The sequence below is a fragment of the Mytilus edulis genome, chromosome 11 (assembly GCF_963676685.1).
Source record: "Mytilus edulis chromosome 11, xbMytEdul2.2, whole genome shotgun sequence".
Classification (NCBI taxonomy): domain Eukaryota; kingdom Metazoa; phylum Mollusca; class Bivalvia; order Mytilida; family Mytilidae; genus Mytilus; species Mytilus edulis.
Genome location: NC_092354.1, coordinates 55,954,778 through 55,962,730, shown reverse-complemented (window position 1 = coordinate 55,962,730; position 7,953 = coordinate 55,954,778).

Sequence of the window (7,953 nt, the reverse complement as noted above, 5' to 3'; positions counted from 1 at the left end):
TAGCTGCTTCACTTGCTTTCATTGGCTTAATGTATTATAAAACGCCTATACAAGTACACCTTATTTCTTACAACACATGTAAATCCTTACAATAGTGATATTTTATGTACTAGTCTTCTTTGAGTCGTTCTCAGTAGTTAGTAACTGGTAATTTAACAGATTCTACTCTTGGGGAATTTGTCAGCTGGTTACATGTCGAATTTCAGGAAACGTGTGTTGAACTATGTTTTTAAAGTAATTTTTTTTTACTTTAACTAACGTTCTTGCAGGCTATTGTGTTCATGTAGTAAATACTTCTGTACTTAAATTAATTTATGTTTACAAATTGAAGTACAAAGAGACCGCCATGCAGAATGATGTATAAAATCAACAAAACAAAAAAAAAGTCTCAACAATAACACAGTCTAGAGAACACCACACGCGGGGTAGTCGGCTATTTGTGACACGGGGTGGCTATTTTGAAGCGAAGGAAAACTATCAAAGTAAGTTCAAGTATAAAAATTTCTTCTTTTTTTTTTTAGAATTTTTAGTATCATATAATGTATTGTACGGAATGGAAGTGAAACATAATCTATTTCCTGCAAGCAGAAGCTGTCGTTTTCAGTGCTCAATTTTCTCAAACACCTCTCTCTAGTTTGCAGTGTTACAGATTTTCAGGCTTCATATGCAAATTTCTGGATAGAAAACTACTTTAGATGATCCTCCCCCCTTATCATTTATAAAGATTTGCATTCCTATCGAGGCGTCAGATTTTGTGGCGTCTCAAGGGGTAGAGGCTTTTGATGAAAAAAAAAATGGATTTGCTATAAACCGTTCTTTATCTGAAACACATCTACTATATTATGATAACACATTACAAACTAAAGACACTTCATTTTGCCTGGTTTTTTTAGTCTTGTAAGACATAGGTTTTTGATTTCATAAATAGTAAAAAATGACTCAAAATATTTTGTTTTAAAGCTGGAAAATTATTTCTTTTCTTTTTCAGTCATTTTCATAGTCAGACAAAAAAGTCACGGATGCGGATCAATGCACCGAAACATGGAGAAAATCTTGGAGCAGACCTCCATATACCATTTGGAAGAAGCCACCAACTGTGAAACTCAATCATTGGCATTATAGTTCTTAGTGTAAACATATTTATTTATAATGGATCGGAAAACAAGTTGTTGCAACTTATATTAATCCTGCGTCTTTGGATCGGCCATTCCGCGCTCACACCATAATTTTATACGCGCGTTTCGTCTACATAAGACTCATTAGTGACGCCCATGTCTAACATGTTTAACCCTACCACATTAGTTTAAGTTTAAACATATTTATTTATAGTGGATTGGGAAACAAGTTTTGCAACTTATATTAATCCTTTTCCACTTTGCGGGTGCGAGTGCTGCCTTGTAGCGGCATTAGCCTGCTCTTTTTCGAAATCTACAATGGTGTCTTTAACGTGCAAGAGATATGGCTCTCTCTTAACAGGGGTCAGCCATTTATCGTCCCCGTCCGACGGACTATCATCGTTTCCTCAAGACCATACTCGCAAATGGTGTCAAGGGAGAGCCGAAAATTCAGTCCCTGAAATTTTCATCCCAGACGGGAATCCAACCAGGAACCTTTGTTCTGTATGCATGTGCCTGTCTCAAGTCAGGAGCCTGTAAATTAGTGGTTGTCGTTTGTTTATGTGTTAAATAATTGTTTTCCTAAATTTTTTGTACATAAATTGGGCCATTAGTTTTTTCGTTTGAATTGTTTAAAATTTGTCTTTTCAAGGCCATTTATAGCTGACTAGGCGGTATGGGCTCTACTCATTGTTGAAGGCAGTAAGGTGACCTATATTTGTTAATTTCTGTGTCATTTTATGTCTTGTAGCGAGTTGTTTCATTGGCAATCATACCACATCTTTTTTTTTTATATTAAAACAAAACATTTAGTAATCTTTTACTATTTATGAAATCAAAAGCACATGTCTATAAGACTAAAAAAACAGGCAAAATGAAGTACCTTCAGTTTTTAATGTGTTATCATATTATAGTAGATGTGTTTGAAGTAAAAAGTATCAGATAAAGACCGATTAATATGCAAATATATTCCTTTTTTTATCAAAAAGCATCTACCCCTTGAGACACAAAGACAATAACAATCAAAACCAAGGAGTGAACAAGGACTCACAAAACCAAAGGACATTTACATCAACATTTATAAATAATAAATAAGAAAAAACACGAACTCCACCAAAATCCGGAAGTGAAATCAGGTGCTCCGGATGGATAAGAATTTCCTGCCACGTATACGACACCCGTCTTGTTTTTTCTTTGTTCAGTTCGGTAATGATTGAAGGTTATTATGACTGAGGAAGAGTATCAGATTTCATTTCTGACACACTTTTTTTTCTATAACGGCCAATCATCTCATGATGGCGACCGTAAAATGTCTTGAGTTATGACCTTAATTTGGTTAATTCATAGCCCTGTCCTATCAACTTTTGAGAAAGCAGTATTCCTCGTTCAACAAAATCAACGTACTTTGAGCTAGCTCTAGAATAATGTATCAATTGAGACACATATACTCCATATGCTGGTGCCGCTGGGATGTTGCTACACAGAAATGGAAAGTTGATTATAGGAAAGTTAAAATCATCGCGTTTGTCATAAATTTTGGTATTTATCCTACCAACAGTAGTCATTTCGAGAAAAAGGTCTAAATATGAAGCAGATTTATCTGTGTCGGTAGTATCTTTTATTTCAAGTTCACTTGGATATATTAAATGTAAGTGACCACTGAATCTGTTATTATTAAGAGACAGTACATCATCAATATACCGAAAAGTGAAATAAAAGACTGGGCTAATTTCTTTTCTCCTTTCTGTACAAGCCCTTGGATAAATTCTGCTTCATAGGAATACAAAAACAAATCTGCAAGTAGAGGAGCGCAGTATGTACTCATTGGGATTCCTATAGTCTGTTGGAAGACCAAACCTCCAAATTCAACAAATATGTTGTCAATTAAAAAGTCCAGCATGGTAGTGATATCTTCTTCGGTGTTTTTTTTTTTTTTTTGCTTGACTCTGTATGATATTTTACAAAGTAGGCTGAATTCCTGCCCAAAACTAGATATTTAAAACTTCTAGTGCCTGACACCCCGAGCGACGCTTAACATTTTGAAGAAAACTAGTTTTAAAACCAATTAATTTTAAGTAAGATGCTCGTATTTGATTGATTTCCATGATAGGAATTCAATTCTATAGAAAGATAACGGGGAAAGTCTTCTACAGTTTTTTTTTTATCCAGCAATTTGCATCTGAAGCCTCACAATTAGCAACACGGAAAACTAGGGAGAGGTGTTTGAAAAAATAGAGCACTGAAAACGACTGCTTCTGCTTGTAGGAAATAAATTTTGTGTCACTTCCTTTCGTGGAATTCAAAATATGGTACTAAGAATTCAAAAAAAAAAAAAAATGTTGGTACTTGAACTTACTATGATAGTTTTTCTTCGCTTCAAAATTGCCACCCCGTGTCAAACATAGCGGACTCCCAACCCCCCTCCCCCCCCCCCCACCCCCATGTGGCGTTCTACACAGTGAATAATATATCTTGAAATAAGGATTGGTTTAAAATGCGACTATTGTTTTGATATAAATCTACTGTTATAAAATTGAGATATCATTATGAAAAAACGAAGGTATCCCTTTCATGAAAAAGCTTTGATTTCATATTCGGATTTGGTTATACATGTGCATCTGCAGCAGTTACATTGATACTGCATATGTTAATACAACCTTTGGGTTAGTTTCCTGAGTTGTCACTAGCCAAATACATGTAGTTAATGTTTGTTGATGGCATACAAATACAGATATCGCTTGATTTAAATTTGCTGTTTTAAAATTGAAAAACCAATTTCATGAAAAAAATTTAATCTAGTCATGTTAAACTCTGATTATTTGTCTTGATTCGGCTCATCCTGTTTTTTTTTTTTACTAAAAACTCCTGTCCTGTGTCTATTTCAAATTAAATACAAGCCGCCCCCTTTATACACATCAAATGATAGCTCCTTAATTTAGCATTATTGAAAAAAGTAAAATCACAAAAATACTGAACTAAGAGGAGAATCGAATCGGAAAGCTCATAATCACAATGCAAAATCAAATAAAAAAACACATCATAAACGAATGGACAAGAACTGTCATATTCCTGACTTAGTACAGGCATTTTCAAATGTAGAAAATGGTGGATTAAACCTGGTTTTATAGCGCAAAACCTCTCACTGTGATGATAGTCTCATCACATTCCGGTATATTTACAACAATGCGTAAACTAAACAGACATAGTAAGTAAAATAGTCAAAATATGGGTACAGCAGTCATCATCGTGTTACAATTTTAAAAGGAACAATTTAACAGAACACAAAAAGCATCTATCTTCAAACACATTCATTGATTCGCGTGTCTGACGTCAGAAAATTTTATACGTCACATGAAATGACAGTTGCAAACTGAATCATATAGTTTTCCTCTGGTCGATTTTCAACTGAAACCCGGGCATAATTATAAACTAGCCGGATTGGAGACTACTGTAATTTGTTTTCAGTATGATTTAATCATTTTTCTCTTAGTTTAATCTCTTTTTGTTTTCCTTTTTCTTTTTCTATTACTTTTTACTGTGCTGCATACATAAACACAATTTTGAATCATATAATCGTACGATGTTGTTTGTAAGTAAATTCCTTCCTCAGCAAAATACTTTAGCTGGATTTTGTTATTTTCTAGTACAAATAAGAAGATGTGGTATGTGTTCTAATAACACAATTCCATTCGTGTCACAATTTGTCAAATAATTAACAAGTAAAAATCAAAGTATGGAACCTCACACCAAACAACAATATATAAAGAGCCCCAACATAACTGGTATGACATACATCATTGACCAGACCTTATACTCAAAAATACTAGGTAATACTAGGCAATGATGTTAATACCAGTTCCAACTAAACGGCATGCGTGATGACCATGAAGGAAATAACTCGGAGGAAAGACAACCCTAAACACTGATGATTAAAGCATTTCTCAGAGCCGAGCTGTCATAAATTAAAAACTTAATGGATACAAACCCATTCCAGCCAGTTTACAAAACGTAGAAGGTAAAGAACCAGCTACAGAATTTTATTTTGGGTTGACTAAACTAAGCTACTCTAATTAAATCATATTTCTATATGAAGTTATAAAGTACATAACATACACTAACTATTTATTATCATAAAATACTTCAGACGGTCATCGGCTCAGAGACAAACCGGCTATAAAATGTTGATCTCTGAATTAAATTTAATTTATTTAATAGTAAGTAATTCAAAGTTACGTTCAAATATAACTTTCTTGTGATGCGTTAAGTTATGAATTCAATGATGTTAATTTGGTTTCTATTCAAAAGTGTATAATAGTTATCAAAGGTACTCGGATTATAATTTAGTACACCAGACGTGCGTTTCGTCTACATAATACACATTAGTATCGCTCATTTCAAACAGTTAAAAAGTCAAACAAGTACAACATTGAAGAGCATTGAGGACCCAAAATTCAAAAAAGTTGTGCCAAATACAGCTAAGGTAATCAAAATATTAAACTTGTTCTTGATTTACAAATCCGGAACTCTGTGAACAACATATACATTGAAAATATCTATATATAAGTACAATTAATCAATGACCTTGATAGATAACAACGTATATGATATGTTATCAATAATGATTCCGTGGGTTTTAATGAGAGGATACAAATCATGCATCAAAAGATGTGAAGTTTGAATATTTTTATATAAACTTATATATCTCTTTGAGTATTATGTGAAAAGCACAAACTTATCGACCTAACCGTTAACTGACATATTCGATTGAGTATTATGTGTAAAACATGTACTTATTAACCTTAGCGTAATATATAAATTTACTCCAAACTATATTTGAGCAGCTAAATAGTGTGTGCATTAATCAAAGCTTGGTGTGCATGTTTTGTTTATATTGCATATACATGTACTCAATTGATATTCATTAAATCATTTCAACAATTTTCTTTTTGTATTCTTGTCTTTACGCTCATTGTATTTTGTAGTTGAAGATACATTATGTGTTCATTAATTAAGGGAGAGTCTATTTGATTGTTTAGGGAGTAAAGGGTGATGGTAGGATGACATTAAAAGAAAAAAGATGAGACACTTTGCAAAAAAGGCAGATTGACAATTGATGTAATGAAAAAAGTCATGATAAAGTAATAAAAAAGATAGGACAAAATAAAGTTAAAAAATAAAAAATAATGCAGAACAACATTCCAAAAATTCGCACGTAATTGAAAAAGTTGTTTAAGCATGTCATTTAGCAAGTTTTCATTGCATTTTATGTCCTTATATGGAGTGTCGTATGTTAAAAAAATATTTGCTTCGCACGATCCTTAAATTTTACCGTATTTGTAATTGAACTGTCTATGTTTCAGTACTTTATTACTATATGTCATTAGTTGTTAGTCAAAAAAATACTTCTTTCTACATTATTTAGCTATAATACATATTTCAGGTGGATCTTTTCTCGCTTTAAATGTTTCTATAAACAGAACAATACACAGAAGTTTTATTTTAATGATTATCTTTGATTTCGTCTTATCTAATTTATCGTGACTTGTCGTATGATCAAATTTACGCAAACTGATTGAAAGAATGAAAAGTAAGTATGCATGTTACATATAGTGCATTGTACCTTATAGTCGAAATGAGACTGTTACATATTAGCTAAAGATGTTCACTACTATTGCCTTGGCATAGAGGATAGTGCCACTCTTGTCTCAGACAAGATATATACTGTGACATTCCCAGCTTGTTGTTTATTTCACCTGAGTTGAAGGCGACGGGGATATAAACCCAAAGCCGGGTATGTCACAGTATATATCATGTCTGAACCTGAGTTAAACATATTTATCCTGCAATTAGGTTTCTACACTTGAAAATGCCTGTACCAAGTCAACATCAACAATGGGCATATCACAAAGTTCAAAGTCGGCCACGAAAGAAGCCGGATGACATAATGTTAAACAATTCAAACGATCAAATCAACAGCCAAATTTATGACAAACTATCTACGAGGATAAAATATGACAGATCGCAACCACATAATTGCAGCTTCTTGACTTGAGACAAACATATATAGAATGATGAGAGGGTACCTTTCAACAACCTTTTATGTGTAGGGATCATGTGATTTATTTGTTAATTTTAATGACTCTAAATGGAGAAACCTAGAGGCTTTAAAATATCTGGAAAACGTAAAAAAAGAGTGATCATCCTTCATTTTGTAATATTTATTTGTTATTTTATACCGTACATTGTATTTCGTCACAGTATTTGTACACTATTTTTGCAAAATTTTTCTTTTTTTTTCGAATTATGATTTTGAAATGCCTTAATAGTATTTTTTTTAACTCAGATATTCACACACTACTGTGAAAAAATAGACTTTGAAGATAAAGAAAGAAAAACAAGAAATCATTATATCGAGAAAGAAAAAAACGCCAAAACATAAATATAATGTACCATAATAGCAAAAAATGAAACACGATGAGTAGACAATGAACGAAATAGAATAGAGAAAGCTAAGTAACTGTTTAGTGCACAGTCATAGGTGTATTTTAAAGCGTTGCTAAAAATAATTCCTTAGATTCCTAGAAGTGCAGGACGATGTCTTAAAACACTTTTATAAAGTTGGCTTTAGATGAATTTGGCTATTTATTTTAGGTATTTTTAACATATAGCTCTTCAACGATTTTCGGTACTTGTACATCTTCGGATTTCAAATGTTTAGCTTTGAGCGTTCCTGATGAAGGTAAATCCAGAAAAGCGCTTCGGACGCAATAAATTATTAAACGTGTTGTTTTATATATTTATACATGTACGACAAATGATCAATCAGGATACGACTTAA